Source organism: Protopterus annectens, chromosome 3.part1 (assembly GCF_019279795.1).
Source record: "Protopterus annectens isolate FY-2018-M chromosome 3.part1, PAN1.0, whole genome shotgun sequence".
In the NCBI taxonomy this organism is placed as follows: domain Eukaryota; kingdom Metazoa; phylum Chordata; order Ceratodontiformes; family Protopteridae; genus Protopterus; species Protopterus annectens.
The window spans coordinates 105,736,763-105,757,902 of NC_056732.1; the positions used below are offsets into that span (position 1 = coordinate 105,736,763).

At 41.2% G+C, this 21,140-nt stretch overlaps 1 protein-coding gene across 16 annotated transcripts in view; it reads right to left on the minus strand.

The window, feature by feature from the left end:
* DTNA (dystrobrevin alpha) overlaps positions 1-21,140 on the minus strand; it is a 1,617,970-nt gene that overhangs the window by 426,423 nt on the left and 1,170,407 nt on the right. The gene's annotated exons all lie outside the window — the stretch shown is intronic.

Below are 21,140 nucleotides of genomic sequence, written 5' to 3' on the forward strand. Positions count from 1 at the left end.
TTGCAGTTGCCTGCCCCTACTGTAAATTTGATCTGGGACCCTCCTCCCAGTCTAGTGTCATTACTTCATTCTACCTAATACAGGGAGAACATTTGAGAAGACCAATCAGCTTAGTTTCTGCTACTCCTTCTTCTCTTTCCACTAAAAAAAAAAAAAAAAATTCTAAGCTTGTTTCCTGCCTTTCCTGTGGGTAGTCTAGTCTGGATATAGATTTGCTGTGTCCAGGACTATTTGTAGGCTTCTAAGCTGTCAAGCCTTTCTGTGTTGGAAGGAAGCCTTCTAGCTTAATTTTGTTTTTTAGAACTAGCCAGTTTTTTTTGTTTTGGCACTCAAGTCTGTTTCTTTGAGCTCAGCACTTGTTCAGAACTTATTGTAAGTACTAAATAAGCTACACATTACTACAGCACTCACATTTCCTCATTGTCTAGAGGAAAACAGTTTCTAGTACTTAACAAATAAGCACCTATCCAGGCATGTCTAAGGGTCAGCTCTCGGTGTTTTCTCCTGTCTACCTGTTGAATCTGGGCTTCTTGGGGCAATGCAGTAATTGCCTCAAGAACAAAGACAACCCTCCACTCCTATCACCCAACACTACAATCTGTGAGAGATGCACTTATATAGCCAAACTGGAAGCAAAGCTCTCTTCATCTAAGACTGGACTAGACAGTCAAGAGGAGAAGGTAAACACTTGCAATACACCACACTCAGCACATAGTCCCTCCAGTCAAGAGGAGAAGGTAAACACTTGCAATACACCACACTCAGCACATAGTCCCTCAAAACCTACACCACCAAAACACACACATAGAAACAAAAAACACACACCTACATTTGCGGAGGCTCTCAGTAAAAACCTGCCCAAGCAACAGGGACCTCCAAAGCAGAAACACAAGCAACCTCCACCCCCCAACACAACCCAAATGACACATAGCCCACAAACTCAGTGTGCCACTCAACCACAGCCCATAAGGCATAACAACATACCCAACACTCTAGTCATAGGTGATTCTATAGTCAGGCACACTGATGTTCCACTCACCAGGCTAAACAAGGAGAAAGTTACTGTCAGCTGCCTGCTGGGTGCCAGGATCCGCCACATAACGCATGCACTCAGATCACTCCACAACAAGTGCAAATATGACTCTGTCATTGTCCATGTTGGTAAGAATGACCTGAGACGTACCTCCTTGGACTACAATTTAAAGGGACATGGAGGAGCTGTCTGATCTTGTAGCCCAGGCAGGTATGACTCTAGCCCTGAGTAGCATCCTGCCATCACCCAGAATGATACCACAGTACAAGGACAAAATGATTGACTTCAACAATTGGCTAAGCTTCTGGTGTCATTCTAAGGGGATCCAGTATCTGTCTGCCTGGGATGACATAATTGACAAACCACGATGCTTTGCCAGAGATGGCCTGCACCTGTCACCCCTGGGATTCCGGATACTGGCTAAGGCTCTAGCCACCCCTATAGTGCCTTTTTTAGGCGAGGTTCAAATGACAAATTCACCACCCTAACAAGTACAGGCAAGAAGAATCTGAGAGTATTGCTACTCAATGCTAGAAGTCTAAACCTCAAAATGCACTCACTCGAGGCTCTCCTTAAAATGGAGAACATCAACATCTGTGCAGTGACAGAGACCTGGTTCAAGGCTCCAGAGAGTACCCCTGCATTACCAGGCTATAATTCATACCACACCTTTCGGCCACATAACCTGGACCGAAACACTAAAGGTGGAAGTGTGCCCATATTCATTAAGGATATCCACACCTCCAGGCTAGTTGCTCAGCATAATGCATCTGAGATTATCCAAGTGCAACTAACTCTGAGCAAGACCACAATCCAAATTGTAGCTTGCTACAGATCCCCCACCATGCCCCAGGATTCCCACTCCTCATTTCTTGATACACTGGAAAATATCAGGGTACAACCTAACACCCTAAAAATGGGTGATTTCAACTACCCTACCATTAACTGGGAAAACTACTCATGTACCAACTCTTGTGCTTAGCATTTTCTGGAATTCATAAATTCCAATGCCATGGATCAGCTTATCCACACCCCCACCAGGGGCAGCAATATCCTAGACCTGGTTATTACCAACATGGGTAACCGGTGCTCCACACCAGAGGTCAATCCCTCGTTGGTCAGATCCGACCACAAGCTAATCACCCTAGACATCCACATCCCTCCCCCATCCCCCATTAGGGAAACCACAGTACAAAATTTCTCCAAAGTTAACTTCACACTTCTTAAGACAGAAGTGGCAAACTTCACGACACCCATGCCGACGGACAATAGAGGTATGACTGCTGAATCCTACACAAATGCACTTTATAAGCACTTACAGGAGTGCATGGATCGTGCAATCCCTAACAGAACCAAGATGCTATCCTCCAAAATAAGCAAGCCAATCTGGTGGTCCCCCTGCTATAAACAAACTCTACAACAGAAGAAAGAAACTGTTGCAAAAAAGAGTAAAATCCCATGATTGGAGAAACTCCCTGGTCAGTCTCAGTAAGAAGTGGAGATCCCTCATAAAATCCTCCAAAGCTAGTTAGAAAACAAAATCGCCACTGACTCTAAAGACCACCACAAAGCATTCTATAGCTATGTCAAGAATCTCAATGGCAACACTCAGATCTGCTGAGTTACAGCACAATGGCACTAAATATATAGAACCAACTGATATTGCCAACATCCTGGCAGATAGGTTCAGTGCTAACTTTACTCCCCTGTAATCCCCTAAAGGGCCCATCTCTATACCAGAAGAATGCAAAGTTCCTGTAATCACGGCTGCACAGGTAAAAAACACTATCCAAAGCCAAAAACACAGCATCCATGGGACCTGACAACATCTCCGGCTGTGTTCTACATGAACTACAGAATGAACTGGCACCCCACCTAAGTACCATGTTCAATCATAGCCTCACCTCAAGCTATGTGCCCACCGAATGGTGCACAGCAACAGTTATCCCACTCCACAAAGGGGGAGCCACCACAGACCCAGGAAAGTACCGCCCCATTAGCCTAACGAGCCTGGTCTGTAAGGTTATGGAATGTATCATCATGGAACTTATAAACAATGACGTTGGTAATCTCCAAACTCAGGATCCCACCCAGTTCGGGTTTGTAAAAGGCAGATCATGTCTTCTAAACCTTCTGGTTTTGACATAGCTTTGTATGTTAGGCAGAGATTGCCTCCGAGTAGGCGATATGCGACAGAGTAAAGCTGGAGTTTTTTGAGAAGATCTGCGTAGGGCATCTGTTTGAGGCTGGTAATCCTCTTTGTGAGGTATTTCTGTGGCCTTTCCAGTTGTTGTAGATGTCTTGTGAGGTACATACCAAAGGGGGTGTTGTACTCTATAATGGGTCTAATGAGTGATGAGGAGAGGGTAACAATGACCTCTTTTTTTCCTGGATGAGAAACCTTTTGTGATGAGGTGTGCAACGCAGAAGGATTTCCTGACTACTGTGGCGATGTGATTATCAAAGGAGAGACTACTGTCCATCTGTGTCCCAAGGTCTCTTATCACACTTTTGGTGTTAAGTAGACTACCGCCTATGTGGTAGTTCATGGGTAGAGAGTTTTTACTAAAAGGGATGACAATGTACTTTTTGGCATTGAGCTTGAGGCCATGGCTTTGACACCAGGCATCTGTCTCAGTGAGGCCCTTTTGTAGGATGTCCACATCGTTAGGAGATTTGATTATGGCTCCTAGCTTGCAGTCATCTGCGAACTTTGTTAGCCAAAGACCTTTTGTGTTAACCTGTACTTCAGAGAAGTAGATACCAAACAGGAGAGGACCCAGGACTGAACCCTGTGGTACTCCACTTGTCACTGGTCTGAAGTTGGATTTAGAGTCTACTACTTTAACAGTCTGGGTTCGGTCAATGAGCCAGTTGGCAACCCATCTTGTGACAGGGATTTATACCTAGTTTAGTGAGTTTGTTTATAATTCCAGAGTGGGGGATGGTGTTGAAAGCCTTGGTGAGATCTAGATAGGCTGTGTGTACCACCTTACCCTCATCTACAGCTTTGGTGACCACTTCAGACTACAGCAAGAAGATTATCAGATGTTATTTTCACATTTGATATTATAAAGGTTAAGAAGTTGCATATTATTATTTATTTTATTTACTGTGTATAAAATTATTTATATAGCAATCTAGTAACTAAATATATATGTCTATTTGCCCTTATCTTTTTCTATTAGTTCATATGTAAGTTCATAGGTAAGTACTAGGCTATCTGCCCAGGGGCTTTTATAAGCCTAGCCACAGAGTGATGGCTTTCGCCTCCCCATTAGATTAGTAACCTGGGCCTCTGTCTAACAGGGCTCCTGAAGTGATCCCAGGGTAGAAGTTACGATTACCCATCCACTCATCAAGATTTCTCTTGAAGAGGGTCAGTGAGGAGCTCTGTCGAATATGGATTGGGATTCTTTTCCAGAGTGAGGGGAGTCGCTGGGACAGGAATCTATCCCTCCAGTATGTCCTGTTTATTGTTGTGCATAGGTTCAATTCACTAGAACGAGTGGTTCTGAGGGATCTCATTTTTTTGAGGTGAAGCATGTCCATTAGTTCAGGGTTTGACATGGCCCTATAGGTCAGGCATAGGTCACCTCTGAGCAGACGGTAAGCGACTGAGAAGAGCTGGAGCTTTTTTAGTTGTGCTTCATAGGGTAATTATTTAAGGCCCTTAATCCTCTTAGTGAGGTACTTCTGTGGTCTTTCTAGTTGTTGCAGGTGTCTAGTGAGGTACATCCCAAATGGGGCATTGCACTCTATTATGAGCCTAATTAGTGAGGAATAAAGGGGCACAACCTCCTTGGATCTGGATGAGAAACCCTTTGTGATCAGGTGTGCCAGATAGAAGGATTTCCTGACCATTTTGGCTATGTGGTTCTCAAAGGAGAGCATGCTATCTACTTGGGTACCCAGGTCCCTAATTACTTCTTCTATACTTGGTGGATTCCCATCTATGTGGTAGTTTGTAGGTACTTTGTTTTTCCCAAATGGGATTACTATGCATTTTTTGGCATTTAGCTTGAGGCCGTGACTTTGACACCAGGTGTTTGACTCTGAGAGACCCTTTTGCAGGATGCCTGTGTCAGCCGGAGAGTCAATTATTGTACCCAATTTACAGTTATCTCCGAACTTGGTTAGCCACAGTCCCTCCACATTTGCGTGTACTTCAGAGAAATATATACCAAACAGGAGGGGTCCCAGGACTGACCCCTGTGGGACTCCGCTTGTGACTGGTTTAGAGTCAGACATGGCGCCTGCCACTCTTACCGTGTGGGTTCTGTCTGAGAGCCAATTGGCAACCCATCTCGTGACATGGGACTTGATATTTAAGCTGGAGAGTTTGTCTATGATTCCTGAGTGTGGGATGGTGTCGAACACCTTAGCAAGGTCCAGATATGCTGTGTGGACCACCTTCCCTTTATCTATGGCCTTGGTGACTGTTTCAAAGAAGTCGACCAAGTTCAGGAGGCAAGATCTGCCTTTAACAAAGTTGAACTGGGTGGGGTCCAGTGTCTGGTGGTTCCCAATGTCCCTGTTAATAAGCTCCATGACAATGCATTCCATGGCTTTGCAGACCAAGCTAGTTCCCAGGGTCAGTTGTGGCACCACCTTTGTGGAGTGGTACGACTGTTGCTGTATGCCATTCTTTGGGTACATAGCCTGTAGAGAGGCTGAGTTTGAATAGTGTTTTGAGATGGGGAGTTAGTTCATTTTGAAGCTTGTGTAAGACATAACCTGGGATACCATCTGGTCCCATTGATGCTGTGTTTTTGGCCTTTGCAAGGGCTGTCTTTACTTGTGTGTCTGAGATATCTGGAGCGCCACATTCTACTGGGATGGGTGCTAGCCCCTTTGGTGGAGGGGGGGGTGACGTTTGCACTGAACTTGTCAGCCAGGATGTTGGCAATGTCAGTTGGTTCAGTGTATTTATGGCCATTATGCACTAGCTCTGAGTATATCTGAGAGTTTGCCCCTAGACTCTTGACATAGTTAAAGAAGGCCTTATGGTTATCCTTAGAGTCATTGGCTATTTTTCTTTCGAAGTTGGCCTTGGATGATTTAATGAGGGAGTGCAGTTTTTTACTGATGTTAATCAGAGATGCCTTCTTATTTTGGGATTTTGTTCCATCTTGCAGGGGTTTCCTCCTTCTGTTGTAATGTTTATTTATGGCCGGGGTCCACCAGACTGGCTTCCTCTTTTTTGAGGAGTTGGTCTTGGTTTTACTCGGGATGGCTCGGCCCATGCATTCTTGAAGGTGTTCATAGTATGCACTTGTAAACGATTCTGCTGATGGGTCATCATTTTCCATTTGATTGGGAGCTTTGAAACTTCCCACCTTGGTCTTGAGGAGTGTGAAGTTGGCTTTAGAGAAGTTTTTTACCTTGATTTCCTTGACTGTGGGCGGGGGGGGGGGGGGGTCAGGATGTGGATGTCCAGTGTGATTAGTTTGTGATCTGATCTTACCAGTGACGAGTTTACCTCAGGTGTGGAACATAGGTTCCCCATGTTGGTGATGACCAGGTCCAGTATGTTGTCACCTCTTGTTGTTCCAGGGCGTTTGAGTTTATAAACTCAAGGAAGCATCGGGCTAGGGAGTTTCAGCTTGAGTAGTTTTCCCAGTCAATGTTTGGATAGTTGAAGTCACCCAGTAGCATGGTGTTGGGTAGAATCTTCATACTTTCTAATGTTCTCAAGAATGCTGCGTGAGGATCCTGAGACAAGGTGGGAGATCTGTAACAAGCTATAAATTGAACAGTCAATTTACCCGCTGTCAATTGCACTTGGATGGTCTCAGATTCCGCGTGCTGTGCTACTAGCCTGGAGGTGTGGGTGTTCTTAATGAATATGGACACACCCCCCTCCGTTTGTGTTCCGGTCCTGGTTTTGGGACCTAAAGGTATGGTAGGAGTTATAGCCTGGTAGTGCTGGGGTGCTCTCTGGAGCCTTGAACCAGGTTTCTGTCACTGCACATACGTCGATTTCTTCCATACTAAGGAGAGCCCCGAGTGCGTTCATTTTGAGGTTTAGACTTGTGGCATTGAGCAGCATTACCCTCAGTTTTTGTTTATTATTGTTGTTTATGGAGGCGGGTTTGTCTTTTGAGCCTTGCCTAAAAAAGGCAGTATTGGGGTGGCAAGAGTCTTGGCCAGTATTCGAAAGCCCAGGGGCAAAAGGTGCAAGCTGTCTCTGGCGAAGCAACGTGGTTTGTCAAGCATGTCGTCCCAGGCTGACAAGTACTGGATCCCCTTTGAATGACACCAGTAGTTTAACCAATTGTTGAAACTGATCATTTTATACTATACCATTTACTATTTACATGAACTCCATATTTCAGTAATAATCCATGTGTACTATGCTGTTTGAAAAAAAAAAGATAAGCCATCCCTTATATATCAGGAAATTGTTACTCTAATTCCTTCTTTTTATTATATACTACGTTCAGCCTACACTCCTTTTCTCAGTAATCAAGATCCTTATCTTAATAACAGCAAACCTTCTCCTTCTACATACTATTACTTACATCTTCTTAATTATATTAATGTGAATACTTTTGTACTAATTAATTGTATAAAATCAGCTGCCTTCTTGCTTATATATTATGTATTGAAACTGCATGTGCATTATACTACTTATACCTGATTATTTTGCACTATGTTATGTACTTCTGACCTCTTTGATTATTTCTCACTAATGTACCTGTATTGTGCATTGTTTACCTTAATTTGTATATAGGATTTTGTTATTGTTTTCATCGAAGCTTATCTCCCCAGGCCTCTACTGAAAATTGACATATATCAAGTTACACTAGCCCGGTCAACAAATATAAAATAAAAATAAAAAAAATAAATATACTTTCATTTCTTGCAATCAGTCTGCTATCTTATTTATGCTTGTTATCACTGGAAATTTGAACTAACATCAAATATTTTATAAATAAAATATATCAGATGTAATCTATCTGTGATTTTTAAATCAAACACCAGGGAATATAATAACTTGTGTCATATCAGAAGTGTCTTATTATAAGCTGCAGTGTGGTCCATCTGTTATCAAATAATAAGCAATCAAGCTGTTAATGTATAACAAGCAATATAATTGCAAAGCAGTTGTTATTGGTTTTAAAGCTTATTTTTTACTTTATTATATTACATGAATGATGTATATTCCTTATGTATGATTTAATACAATGTGCTTTAATTCCCAGATATGAATGTTTTTAAGTTAATTTAGCAGTATTAATACTTAAAGCACACTGCACTTCCCATTTTAACATTCTAATACATCACTTCCAGTTCAGAGGGTGAGTTTAAAAGCCTGGTTTCACTTTAAAAAAGAAGAAAAGGGTTAGAATAACAACTCACAGAACCTTTTAAAGTATATAAAGCCTCACAAAAGTGCTTGCAGCACTAAATAGCTTCTTTTAAAGCTAAATTAATGTTAAAGGCATGAAAATAGCTTCTTTGGCTCTACTTGCATGCACAGAAACACTCACAGCATTTGCGAGGAATTTAAACGCTCCACCATTAAATATTAACCCTTCAAAGCCATCAAATCAAGGAAAAAAAAAACGTGATACACTTTAAATTTTCAAATGCTTCCACAAAAACAAATATCATTTCGGAAACTCTGCATGTACAGATAAACTTGCGACAATCACAATTGTTCATTTTTAATCTGCATTTTAAAATAAAGGCTTAGCAAGTAACTTTAATCTGTAAATAATTACTAAATATATTAAGGCAGTAATAAAGCATAACTGGAGATAAAACAATGACTCCAGTATTTCAAATGTAGATGTTTTCTCAGGTTTTCATGCATTACTTTATATGGAGCTTTCTATCAGTCTTTAAAGTAGACCTAGTAATGTGTGATAAGAATTGAGCTCGTATAGGTGTCAATGATGTGCTAATTGTTTAGTGACATTCCAATTCTTTGTTTTGTATATGTAAAACAGCCACTTATGTGAATTAGAATGCAGCTTAACACACTTTTTGCCATCATTTTATATTCCAAGTACTGTGTTTAGTAGCTCAGCACAAAACCATATTAAGGACTGAAAATGTTTGTTTCTTTACATAAGCTTCATCATATTGATATTTTACATTTAGTGAAAGGTATAGTATGCTGATTAATCTCTATTTGGAATTAGTTAGCTTCACTTGTGTATATAGCTTAAAGAAAATAATTTGAAATAAGGAATAAAAATGATTTACCTTGTAAAAAGTGCTATTATCTAATCCTTAAAATTCATATACTTCTTTATGTTACAGAACAAATATTGTAATAAGAATAAATTAATTTTTCATTTATCTTTCAGTTTTTAGTGTTTTTTCTTTAATTGACCATCCATTCCTTGTTGGATTTCTTTTGAGAGATGTAAACAAAGTCCAGTCCATTTCTTCCATTTTTTGTAGAATTATATTTCTCTGTATAAACTTCAGAGCATCTTCCAAAGTGTTAAAAGTTCTTTGTAAGATGAATCTTTATTTTTGTTGGAAACAAAATTTGTGCTTTAATATTGTTTTTCTTTAAGTCCTTTATAAGAGGTGTGCATGGTTTCCTTCCTGACGTAACTGAAGTTGAGTAATCATTTTCAAATCTTAGAATGTGTGCTTTTATAACTTTTTAATTAGTCCCTGGCCCTGCTGTTTTTAAAACAAGATCTTTATCTTGGCTGGAAAAGAATCTAACTATCACTGGCCTTGGTATAGGTGGATTTTTTCATTGAGGAGTTGTAAAGTGATCTATGTGCCCTCCCAATACTGAAGGAAACAGTTTCCAGCAGATTCAATGTCTTAGGCAGCAAGGTATTTAGAAAATGAATCATACTGTCTCCTTCCTCTTTCCCAGGGGATGCCATAAATCCTAATGTTGTTCCTTCTGGATCTGTTTTCTAAATCTTCTGTTTTTCCCCAAACAAGTTATTTTGTTTCAGTAGAAACTCACTATTATTTATCATTCTTCAATCTAAATCAGTCACTGTCTCTTCTGTATTTGAAATTTGTGAAGATTGTTGTTTAAGAGCTCCACTCACCACTTTCACCTGTTTTTTTTTTGTTTACATTCTTTCTTAATGTTGTCTATTTTGCTTTCCAATTTATCCATCTTTATAGAAAGTTCATTGATGTTGCTGAGTATAGACTGAATGTCTCTCTTCACTGTATAGTCTCGCACACTGGGTTTAGAGTGATTCATTCTGAGGGAATTAGTTTCTTGATGGGAAAAAGTGATGAAAGTTTGCAAACTTATTTTTTCTTGTAGAAGTTTTTTTCAGAAGTAGTTTAATAAACATCCATCAAATTTGGAACATTTTCTTTGAAATTTTCTGTAAAAATCCTGTCAGAGATGTTAAAATGAAGCAGCGCTACAATACAGTGCCGTCTTTGCCACCCCTCCATTTATTTGAAGCTTTTGACAATTTTTCTTGTGCATGTATTTTTCTTTCCTCTAATTTTTCTCTCAATCTTTTTGAATATCTCTATCTGGAAATTCTGGACGTTTGAATAATAGTAGCAATACTTATACTCAATAGTCCACTCTAAAATCTCTATGGCTCTTTTTTGGCCTGTCAGTTTTTGTAATATTTTTGTGGGCAACTATTTCCTTCCACAACAAAGGGGCCATCCTCCTTCTGAGCCTGGCCTAACCCCATTGTAGGAATGTTTCTATGTTTTTAGGAATCTACACTGCCATTTTTTCCAGTCCTGGCTAGGGTTGCCACCTTTTAACAAGTCCAACGTGGGGCATAGGGTGTGGCCAGTAGGACATGGAGTGTGGCCAATATGACACTGGCCACACCCCACCATGACATCACCAGAGGTGTTGAAGAAGATGCAGTTATGGGTACAACAGTGTGAAGCTACTACAGCATACTGAAACCTCACAAACCATTTAAATGAAGCAAGTGAAGCATCACTGCAAAAACACATTACTCAGTTGTAACACTTAAAGTAAACTTTTAAGGAAAAAACACACTACTCATATTAAACACACACTTATGTTAATTAAAAAAGTAAAAACATTCTACATAGACTAACCATGACTATTCTGAAAGAAAACTAAAAAAATCTGCGTACTGCACACAAGCTAAACATGTATAATTAAGACTATTTTTATTGCAAATTAAAGCTAAACCAAAACATAACACAAAACTATATACTGCACACAAGATAAGTAGACTAAATCACTTTTATTAAATGTGTACTTTGAATTTGATTTTATGGTCTGAAGAAGGGTCCAGTTTGATACAATATTTGAAGAAAAGCCACTACATTTCATCTGGTAATTTACAGTCATCATTAGCTCTGCTTTTAACAAGTCTACACTACATTGGTTTCCTACATCTGTCCATTTACTTTTCACCAAAGAAAAAATATCCCTGCAGATGCATTTGATGTTGGCACAGATAATACCCTAGCAATTACCAGATAAAGGCCCTTCTCCAAAAAGCTTCAGCCACATTTCTCCTGGGGACAAGCGTGTGGTACATAACTGTTGGAGAAAGGGCTTAATTGCTAAATACTCCCAGAAAAGATGGTCTTCATCTACATCCCGCAGGCTCAAGGCAATGGTCACAATGAGTATGCCACTGAAATCAAAGGGCTCAGTTAAAGATAACTTACACAGTGTAAACAAGTAGCTGTTTTCAGTAAAATCAGACCACTGTTCTAAGTACTTTACTGCTGTCTCCAAGAACATGCTGAAGTCTCTTCTTCAGTTTGTTAAAAGAAGTGCTGTCTAATGTTCTCAGAAATGTTCTAAGTTTTCCTCCAAAGAAAGCACCTTCAGCTCTTGGCTGCAACTTTTCCTTAAGACAGAGCATTGCAGCAAAACGTTTCCATGGCAGTAAGTGTTGTTTTTTCTAATGTACTTATATGTTCATTGAAATCTACAAGAACAACACTGGGAAAGTATAAATAGTACTGGGGGAAGTGTAGGCAATGCATTCTCTGCATGCTCCTTATATGAAAAGTACTGCCATATCTGCCGGGAGCGGGCTCTCCTCCTCTCCATTAGAGAGAAAATAGGACTGGAGCACTGGGAGATTTTTCACTGTTCTTTCAATGGCTGGCAGTAGTGACAGCCACCTTGTTGGCACACATCTTAAGAGATTCTCAAATTCCATGCCACAAAACTCAAAGTCATCTTTCAAGTCTCTGGTCCTTGTGGCAGAACCTGAGAAATGGCTGAAAAGTTTCATCACAAATACTTCCATATCAGAAGGTAGTTGTGCTGCCGCTTTTTTGGCTGCATTATAAATGATGTAGGCGACACAGTTAGCCTTCTGGAGTGATTGGCACTTTTCTTTTAATCTGCTACACACACCAGATTTATTCCAATAGTTCACACTGGCATTATCAGACCATATGCTGAAATGCTGTTCCAAGGAAAGGAGTGCTTTTCCACAATGTTCAAAATCTGCCGTGATACAGCCTGGGCAGATTCATCAAGGTCGTCATAGAAGTCCAAAAGGCCATTCACCACCTCAAATACCTCACAACAAGTGGAAATAATTTTATGTTCCCCTTGTTGGAAGAATCCGATGATAATGCATATGAAGGGCCTGGTTTCTGAAGGTCATGCTGGAGGCATTCCAATGAGTGTGGTCCCAAAACATTTTCAATAATGGCTTCACCCTTGGTTCTTCCGCAAGATAGTTTTTTTTTTGCAATGTCTGAGTCACTGTAAAACTGGCTGGCCAACTTTACTGCACAGTCCAAACTGTTATAGGAAATATTGAGCTTTATGGAACACCTCAGAGGGTTTTGCTGCAATGATCCTAAGTTTTGGTGGCTCAAGGTTTGTGTTCCAGGTGGCTGGATTTTGCTTGAAGAATAGCAGTCTTATGTTGTTCAGTTGCCTCATGTCGTGCAACATTGTTTCTTCCACCATGGGTCACTAGGAATTCCTTTTTGCAGTACCTGCAGAATGCGTTTACATCACTGTATCTCTCGATCCAGTCGTATTACATTTTCCAAACATCCTGCCACTTGCACGTTCTCTTGTTGGTGTAAACTGTGATGAAGCTGCTGCTCTCTGCATTCTTATATCTGTACTTACCTGATATGCAACATATTTAGCAAAACTGTGTTATTAGGGTGCAGCAACATATTGGTGCATGAATTAACTGGCTAGAAACACTGGCACATGAAAGAACTGGCTAGAAACACTGGCATGTGAAATAATTGGTTTAAAAAATACTGGCACATGAATGAATTGGCTAGAAACACTGGCACATGAAAGAACTGGCTAGAAACACTGGCACATGAAAGAACTTGCTAGAAACACTGGCATGTGAAATAACTGGTTTGAAAACCACTGTCACCTGATAATGATCATAAAAACACTGGCATATGAAACATGAAGCAGTTTCTAAAGTTGTTCTTTGATACAGAGTCAGTGAAGACCTGAGGAAGAACTGGCCTTGGCTGTAGATGATTGTCACTGTTAAATGATGCCCTGACGACCCCATGTACAAACATGGAAAAAGGCAGTTGTAGATGGATGGACAGAAATACAGTCATACAAAAAAAAAACTCTCTAGAAACACTGGCATTTGAAAGAACTGGTTTGAAAACATTGGCATCTGAAAACTGTCAAAACACTGGCATATGAAACATGAAGCACTTTCTAAAGTAGTTGATATACATTCACTGAAGATTGGCTAGAAACACTGGCATGCAAAAGAATTTGCTAGAAACACTAGCATGCGAAAAACTGGCTAGAAACATTGGCACCTGAAAACTATCATAAAAACATTGGCATATGAAAGATCTGAGGAATGTAGCAGAAGGGAATTAATATTACAAACCATTTAAAAGGTAAAATAGTAAATGACGTAATGTAGGGGGGTACTTTGGCCAATGAAAACTTGACATTAACACAGCTTGTAGAAAACCAAACACATTATATTTACCACTGAACATGCCCCCCACCCCTCCAGAAAATAAAGGCACACACACTTTCACTTTACTAAAAAGCCACTCTAAAATTAATTAGAATGCACAGCGGACACCATAGACCCCATTTTCCTTTGAATACAGCAATTAAGAAAAAGAAGAAAAACGTATAGCAGTAATTTACACATAACAATGATGCAATAAAGAACAGGCCCAACAGCAGCACTGGTTGTAAAAGCATTATAATAAAAACAGTATATTGTAAACTTATTGATGACATCACTAAAAACAATATACAAACTTTGCTACTTATAAAAGCAAACTATCCTGAAACAATGATGACAAGTTTTAGCACAATTCCAAATGCACTGCATTAACTTCTGAACATGCATCCACCCAAAAAAAAAAAAAATTAAAATTAAAGTTAAGCAAATATTTTAATTTTTAAAAGTTCTTCTTATAAGAGTAGCTAAAATAAACTACAATGCACAGCAGACCACATGGACCCCTTCTACCGCCAAACATAGCAATTAAAAGAAATAAAAATAAACCTATAACAGTAATTTACCCAGCACAACAATGCAATAAACAGGCCCAAGTAAAAGCAGCACGCCCATAGTCATATTACAAACAAAGCAGGAGATTTTAACCTTATTAAAGACAGCATAAAAAATAAAATATACAAATTTCCAATTATAAAAGCAAACTATCTTGAAACAGCTACAGCAAGTTTGCAACACGTACCTACTAGAATAACAAATGGACTACATTTATCTATGAACATTCCCCCCCTCAAAAAAAAAAAAAAAAAAAAGTTATACACACATACACATTGACTTGCAAGAACTAACACTAGTAAAACATACCCAAAGCAGTGTATTGTAACTTCTTGAAGATAGCATTAAATTGCACAGATTTCCACATGAAGAAGTGCAAACTATCCTCGAACATTTTCTATCTGTAAATGGAAAGTACCCTGAAAAAGCCACGACAACAGAAATATACCACACTACATTTATCTGCGAAAGACTGCCCCCCACCAGAAATAAAAAGAAAACTTCTATACACACATTTCAACCTTTAAAACTAATGCCTCCTAATCATCCCAAAACAACCACAACAATTATAATTACACACACACACACACTCATACACACACACACTTTTTATACCTTTAAAAAACTAACACTTGGAAATCTCAAAATAACCACTGCACAGATTTAAATACTGCGTAGTGTACCCCATTTACCTCTAAACATTAAAAACTTAAATTTAAATAAATAAAACACAATATTCCCATCTTAAATAACTACAGCTACAAAAATACTATTGACTGTTGTATTTATTACTATCACAGTCTTTGCTGGGTTACCTGGCTTCCTACCTGCTGGAATGGCTGGCTGGATGACTGGCCTGCTGCCTGCTGGAGTGGCTGGCTGACTGGATGACTACCAGGCTTCCTACCTACTGGAGTGCCTGGCTGACTGGCTATCAGGCTTCCTGCCTGCTGGAGTATCTGGCTGGCTAGCAGGCTTCCTACATGCTGAAGTAGCTGACTGGCTAGCAGGCTTCTTGACTGCTTCAGTATCTGGCTGGCTAGCAGGCCTCCTGCCTGCTTCATTGGTTGGCTGGCTAGCAGTCTTTCTGCCTGCTTCAGTGGCTGGCTGGCTGACTGACTGGGTAGAAGGCTTCCTACCTGCTTCAGTGGCTGGCTGGGTGGCTTGTTGGCTTCCTGGCTTCCGAAACAGAAAATATCAGTCCTATAATATTAGTGGCTGTAGAAACACTAATAAAAAAACACTCTACAGCAGTGACCTTTGTAGGTTTCTTCCTGGTTGAATCCCCACCCCAGCCAATTGCTGACGATTTACAACACTCAGACCTAACAGGGAATAGCTCTGCTTGCAGGTTCGGGTTGGTGACGTAACCAAATTGCAGTGGAGAAAACTGAAGTATTTTTGGCTTTTCCAAGGCAATTTGGTGCGATAAAAAAAAAATGGGAGTTTTAAAGTCCCACTGCTTCACAGTGCTGGCAATGGGATGAGATAGCTCAACCCATGAGTGTCCCACTGACAACGGGATGGGTGGAAACCACAGTCCTGGCACCAGTGTGCACACAAGGATTGGGCACTTTTTTATCCTGGGACTTTTGTACCCAAGCTGTCATTTTATTTTTTAATCTCTCTCTCTCTCTATGGTACATGCTATACAAAATACAATTTTTTTATTTTATTTTATTTATTTATTTGGCTGGTGACTGACTGGGTAGAAGGCTTCCTACCTGCTTCAGTGGCTGGCTGGGTGGCTTGGTATTCTTCCCCTTTTTTTTACTTTTACAAATTGATTGCTGGTTGGAGGCACTGTTTGCCATTACCATTTTTTTTTGTCTTTTGATATATATATATATATATATATATATATATATATATATATATATATATATATATATATATCTCACTGTTAACATGCTGAGATTTTGGGAAAACAGGTTCTGCCATGGAAAGGTAGCCACTAAGACTTGAGGATGACTTCTAGCAACACTACTCTCCTTTTCTTGTCTGATTTCATCATTTCTCCATTCATAGGTTCACAGGTTCATACTAGGCTATCTGCCCTAGGGCATTTATAAGCCTAGCCAGAGTGTGTTTGGCTTTCGCCACCCATTTTAAATTAATTTTGCTATGCCCTTTTTCGAGGTTAGTATACTGTGCCTCTGTCTAACAGTGACACAGAAGTGATACCCGGGGTAAACCTACGATCTCCCATCCACTCATCAAGATTCCTCTTGAAAGAGTCAATGAGGGACTCTGCCTAACCTGGACATGGATTTTATTCCAGAGTGAAGGGAGCCTCTGGGTTATGAATCTGTCCCTCCAGCATGTCCTATTTATTTCAGTGCTGAGGTTCAAGTCTCTCGAGCGCGTAGCTTGACGGGATTTGGATTTTCTGAGGTGCAGCATGTCCATTAATTCCGGGTTGGACATGGCTTTATACGTCAGGCACAGATCACCTCTGAGCAGGCGGTATGCCACTGAGTAGAGCTGGAGTTTCTTTAACTGGGCAGCATATGGCATCTGTTTGAGCCCTTTGATCCTCTTGGTGAGGTACTTTTGGGGTCTTTCCAGTTGCTGCAGGTGTCTGGTAAGGTACATCCCAAAAGGGGCATTGTACTCAATTATGGGCCTGATGAGGGATGAGTAAAGAGGCACGATGACCTCCCCTGATCTAGATGTGAATCCCTTCATGATTAGGTGGGCTATATAAAATGTTTTTGTAACCACTTTGGCCACGTGGTTGTCAAATGAGAGATAGCTATCAACTTGGGTCCCCAGGTCCCTAATTACTTCTTCCAGATTTAATGGATTACCACCTATGTGGTAATTTGTGGGCACTTTGTTTTGCCAAAGGGGATGACTATACACTTTTTGGCATTTAGCTTGAGGCCATGGCTCTGGCACCAGTTGTCTGTTTCTATGAGGCCCTTTTGGAGGATGCTTGTGTCGGCTGGAGAGTCAATTATGGCGCCCAGTTTGCAGTCATCTGCGAACTTGGTCAGCCACAGTCCTTCCGTGTTGGCCTGTACCTCCGAGAAATATATACTGAACAAGAGAGGTCCCAGGACTGAGCCTTGTGGGACGCCACTTGTAACTTGTTTGGAGTCTGACATGGCTCCAGCAATTCTAACCATGTGGGTTCTGTCCTTGAGCCAGTTTGCAACCCATCTATTGACATAGTGGTTTATATTTAAGCTGGTGAGCTTATCTATAATGCCCAAGTGGGGTATTGTATCGAAGGCTTTTGCGAGGTCCAGGTAGGCTGTGTGGACCACCTTCCCCTTGTCAATGGCCTTGGTGACTGTTTCAAAGAAATCAACCAGGTTTAAGAGGCAGGATCTGCCCTTAACAAAGCCGAACTGGGTAAGATCCAGTGTCTGTAGGTCCCCAATATCTTTATTTATGAGGTCCATGATGATCCTTTCCATAGCTTTGCAGACTAAGCTAGTCAAGCTTATGGGGCGATAGTTTCCAGGATCCGTTGAGGCACCACCTTTGTGGAGAGGGACCACTGTTGCTGTATGCCACTCTTTGGGTACATATCCTGTAGTAAGGCTGAGATTGAACAGTAGTTTTATGTTTGGGTTTAGCTCTTCTTGGAGTTCATGTAGGATGCAGCCTGGGACACCGTCTGGCCCCATTGATGCTGTGTTTTTTGCTTTGGAGAGGGCGGCTCTTACCTGAGCATCTGAGATGTCAGGGGGCAGCACTCTGCTGGGATAGATATTTGCCCTTTTGGTGGGAAGGGGGGGGAGAAGTTTGTGCTGAACCTGTCAGCTAGGATGTTGGCATTGTCTGTGGGTTCGGTGTATTTTTTGTCATTTTGGACTAATTCTGAGCATATCTGGGAATTCCCACCCAGGTTCCTAACATAACTAAAGAAAGCCTTGTGATTATCCTTAGTGTCCTGTGCAATTCTTCTCTCTAGGCTGGCCTTAGACGATTTTATGAGTGCCCGTAGTTTTTTGCTAATACTGATCAGAGATGCCTTCCCTTTTTGGGATTTTGCTCTATCATGTAGTAGCTTCCTCCTTCTATTGTATAGTTTGTTTATGGCTGGGGTCCACCAGACAGGACGTCTGCCTTTGGAGGATTGGGTCTTGGTTTTATTTGGGATTGCATGATCCATGCATTTTTGAAGGTGTTCATAGAATGCATTTATAAAGGATTCTGCAGTCTGGGCCGTGTTTTCCACAGGCCCGGGGGCTTTGAAGTATTCCACCTCAGTTTTGAGGAGTGTGAAATTTGCTTTAGAGAAGTTTTTCACTGTGGTTTTCTGGGCAGGGGGTGGGGTTGGGATGTGAATATCCAGTGAGATTAGTTTATGGTCTGATCTTACCAGTGAGGAATACACTTCTGGTCTGGAGCATAGAGTCCCAATGTTGGTGATGATTAGGTCCAGTATGTTTTTCCCACTTGTGGGAGTGGTAACAAGCTGTTCCATAGCATTTGAGTTTATAAATTCTAGGAACCTTTGGGCTAGGGTGTTGGAGCTAGAGTAATGCTCCCAGTCTATGTTTGGGTAGTTGAAGTCGCTCAATATAATGGTGTTTGGAGAGACCTTCATATTTTCCAGTGTTCTCAGGAAGGCCGAGTGGGGTTCCTGGGTTTGGGAGGGTGGTCTGTAGCAGGCTATAAACTGGAAGGCAGTTTTACCCACTGTTAGTTGCACATGGATAGTCTCTGATGCTTTGTGCTGTGCCACCAACCTGGAGGTGTGGGTATCTTTGACGAATATTGATACTCCCCCTCTTTTTGTGGTTCGGTCCAAGTTTTGGGGCCGAAAAGCATGGTATGAGGTATAACCTGGTAGTGCTGGGGTGCTCTCGGGAGCCTTGAACCAGGTTTCTGTTACTGCACAGATATCAATGTTCTCCATGCTAAGGAGAGTTTCAAGTGCATGCATCTTGAGGTTTAGACTTCTGGCGTTGAGTAGCATTGCTTTTAGTTTCTTATTGATACCTATGGAGGTGGGTTTGTCTTTTGAGCCTTGCCTAAAAAAGGCACTATGGGGGTAGCAAGTGCCTTTGCCAATATCCGAAAGCCCAGGGGTGACAGGTGCAAGCCGTCCCTAGCGAAGCATCGTGGCTTGTCGAGCATGTCATCCCAGGCTGACAAGGCATTGGATCCCCTTTGAATGACACTAATACTTAAGCCAATTGTTGAAATTGATCATCTTATCTTCATATTTTGGCATCATTCTTGGTGAGGGTAAGATGCTACTCAAGGTCAGGGTCATATCGGCCTGGGCTACATGCTCAGGGAGCTCCTCTATGTATGTAGTCCAGGGAGGTACGTCTCAGGTCATTCACACCAGCATGGACAATGACTGAGTCATATTTGTACTTGCCTTGGAGTGACCTGAGTGCTTGTGTTATGTGGCGGATCCTAGCACCCGACAGGCAGCTCACCATGACCTTCTCCTTGTTCAGCCTGGTGAGCGGGACGTCAGTGTGCCTGACGATAGAGTCACCTATTACAAGTGTATCAGGTGTGTTGTTTAGCCTTAAGGGCTGTGACTGTTCGGCACACTGGCTTTGTGAGCTATGTGTTGCACGTGTTTTGTTTTGGGGTAGCGGTTGATTGGGTGTCTGCTTTGGAGGTCTCTGCTGCTCAGGCAGATTTTTATTTAGAGCCTCTGAGTATGTTTTTGTGTGTTTATGCGTTTGGTTTGCTGTCGTGGTAGGTCTATGTGAGACTGGAATTGTAGTGAGTGTGGTTTCCTTCTCCTCCTGACTGGTTACGCCAGTACTGAGTTGAGAGAGCTTAGCCTCCAGTTTGGCTATATGGTTGCATCTCTCACATGTGTTGGAATTTGTTGGGAGGAGGAGAGGGTTGTCTGTGTACATGAGGCAGTTGTAACATTGCCTCAAGATTCCCAGATTCACCAGCTGGACCGGAGAGGAGATTGACAACTGACATTTGGACATGCTAGAATAGTATTGGGAATTCCTTTATAATTGAAAAAAGGGCCAATGGGGAACAAGGTACTCAAGGGGAGTTTGTGAGGGTGTAGTGCTTTTAATTTTTTAGTGCTGACTTATATAATTGCTTTAGTGAGCAAGTTCCAGGTAACTTAAATGCAATGTGTTACAGGTAACTTAAATGCAAAACCGACAAACAGTAACTTTCTTTCAAGTGAAACAATGAAATAAGTACAGTAAGCAATGCAGATATCACTAGGGATCCACAGAAGCGCTAAAAAGCCACGTTTTAGGTGGAATTAGCGTTTCAGGGAAATAACAAGCAAACAACAACAAACATGCAAACAAAGCTAGATTCAGCAGGCCTGGATCTAGTCTATGCTACAGCAAACAAGGTGTACCAATTTCAGTAAGAAACAGTTCAAATATGCAGGCACTATAAGCCTTTAACCAGAAATTCCCAGCTCAGAAGGGCAGAGTCCAGCCTCTCCTCCCACAAGAGTGCAGACCACGAACCTTCTTAATGTAAAATAACTGGCCTGAAGCCCAAGTGCTTAAACCAGAACTAATACACTTTTAGAATAACAGACACTGAGCCCTCAATCAGCAGTTCCCAACTTAGAAGGATGTAAGCTACCTGTCCTGCCACCACAGTGCAGGCCACAAACCTTCCTAATGTAAAACAACTGGTCTGAAGCCCAAGTGCTTAATCCAAAAGACTTAGAA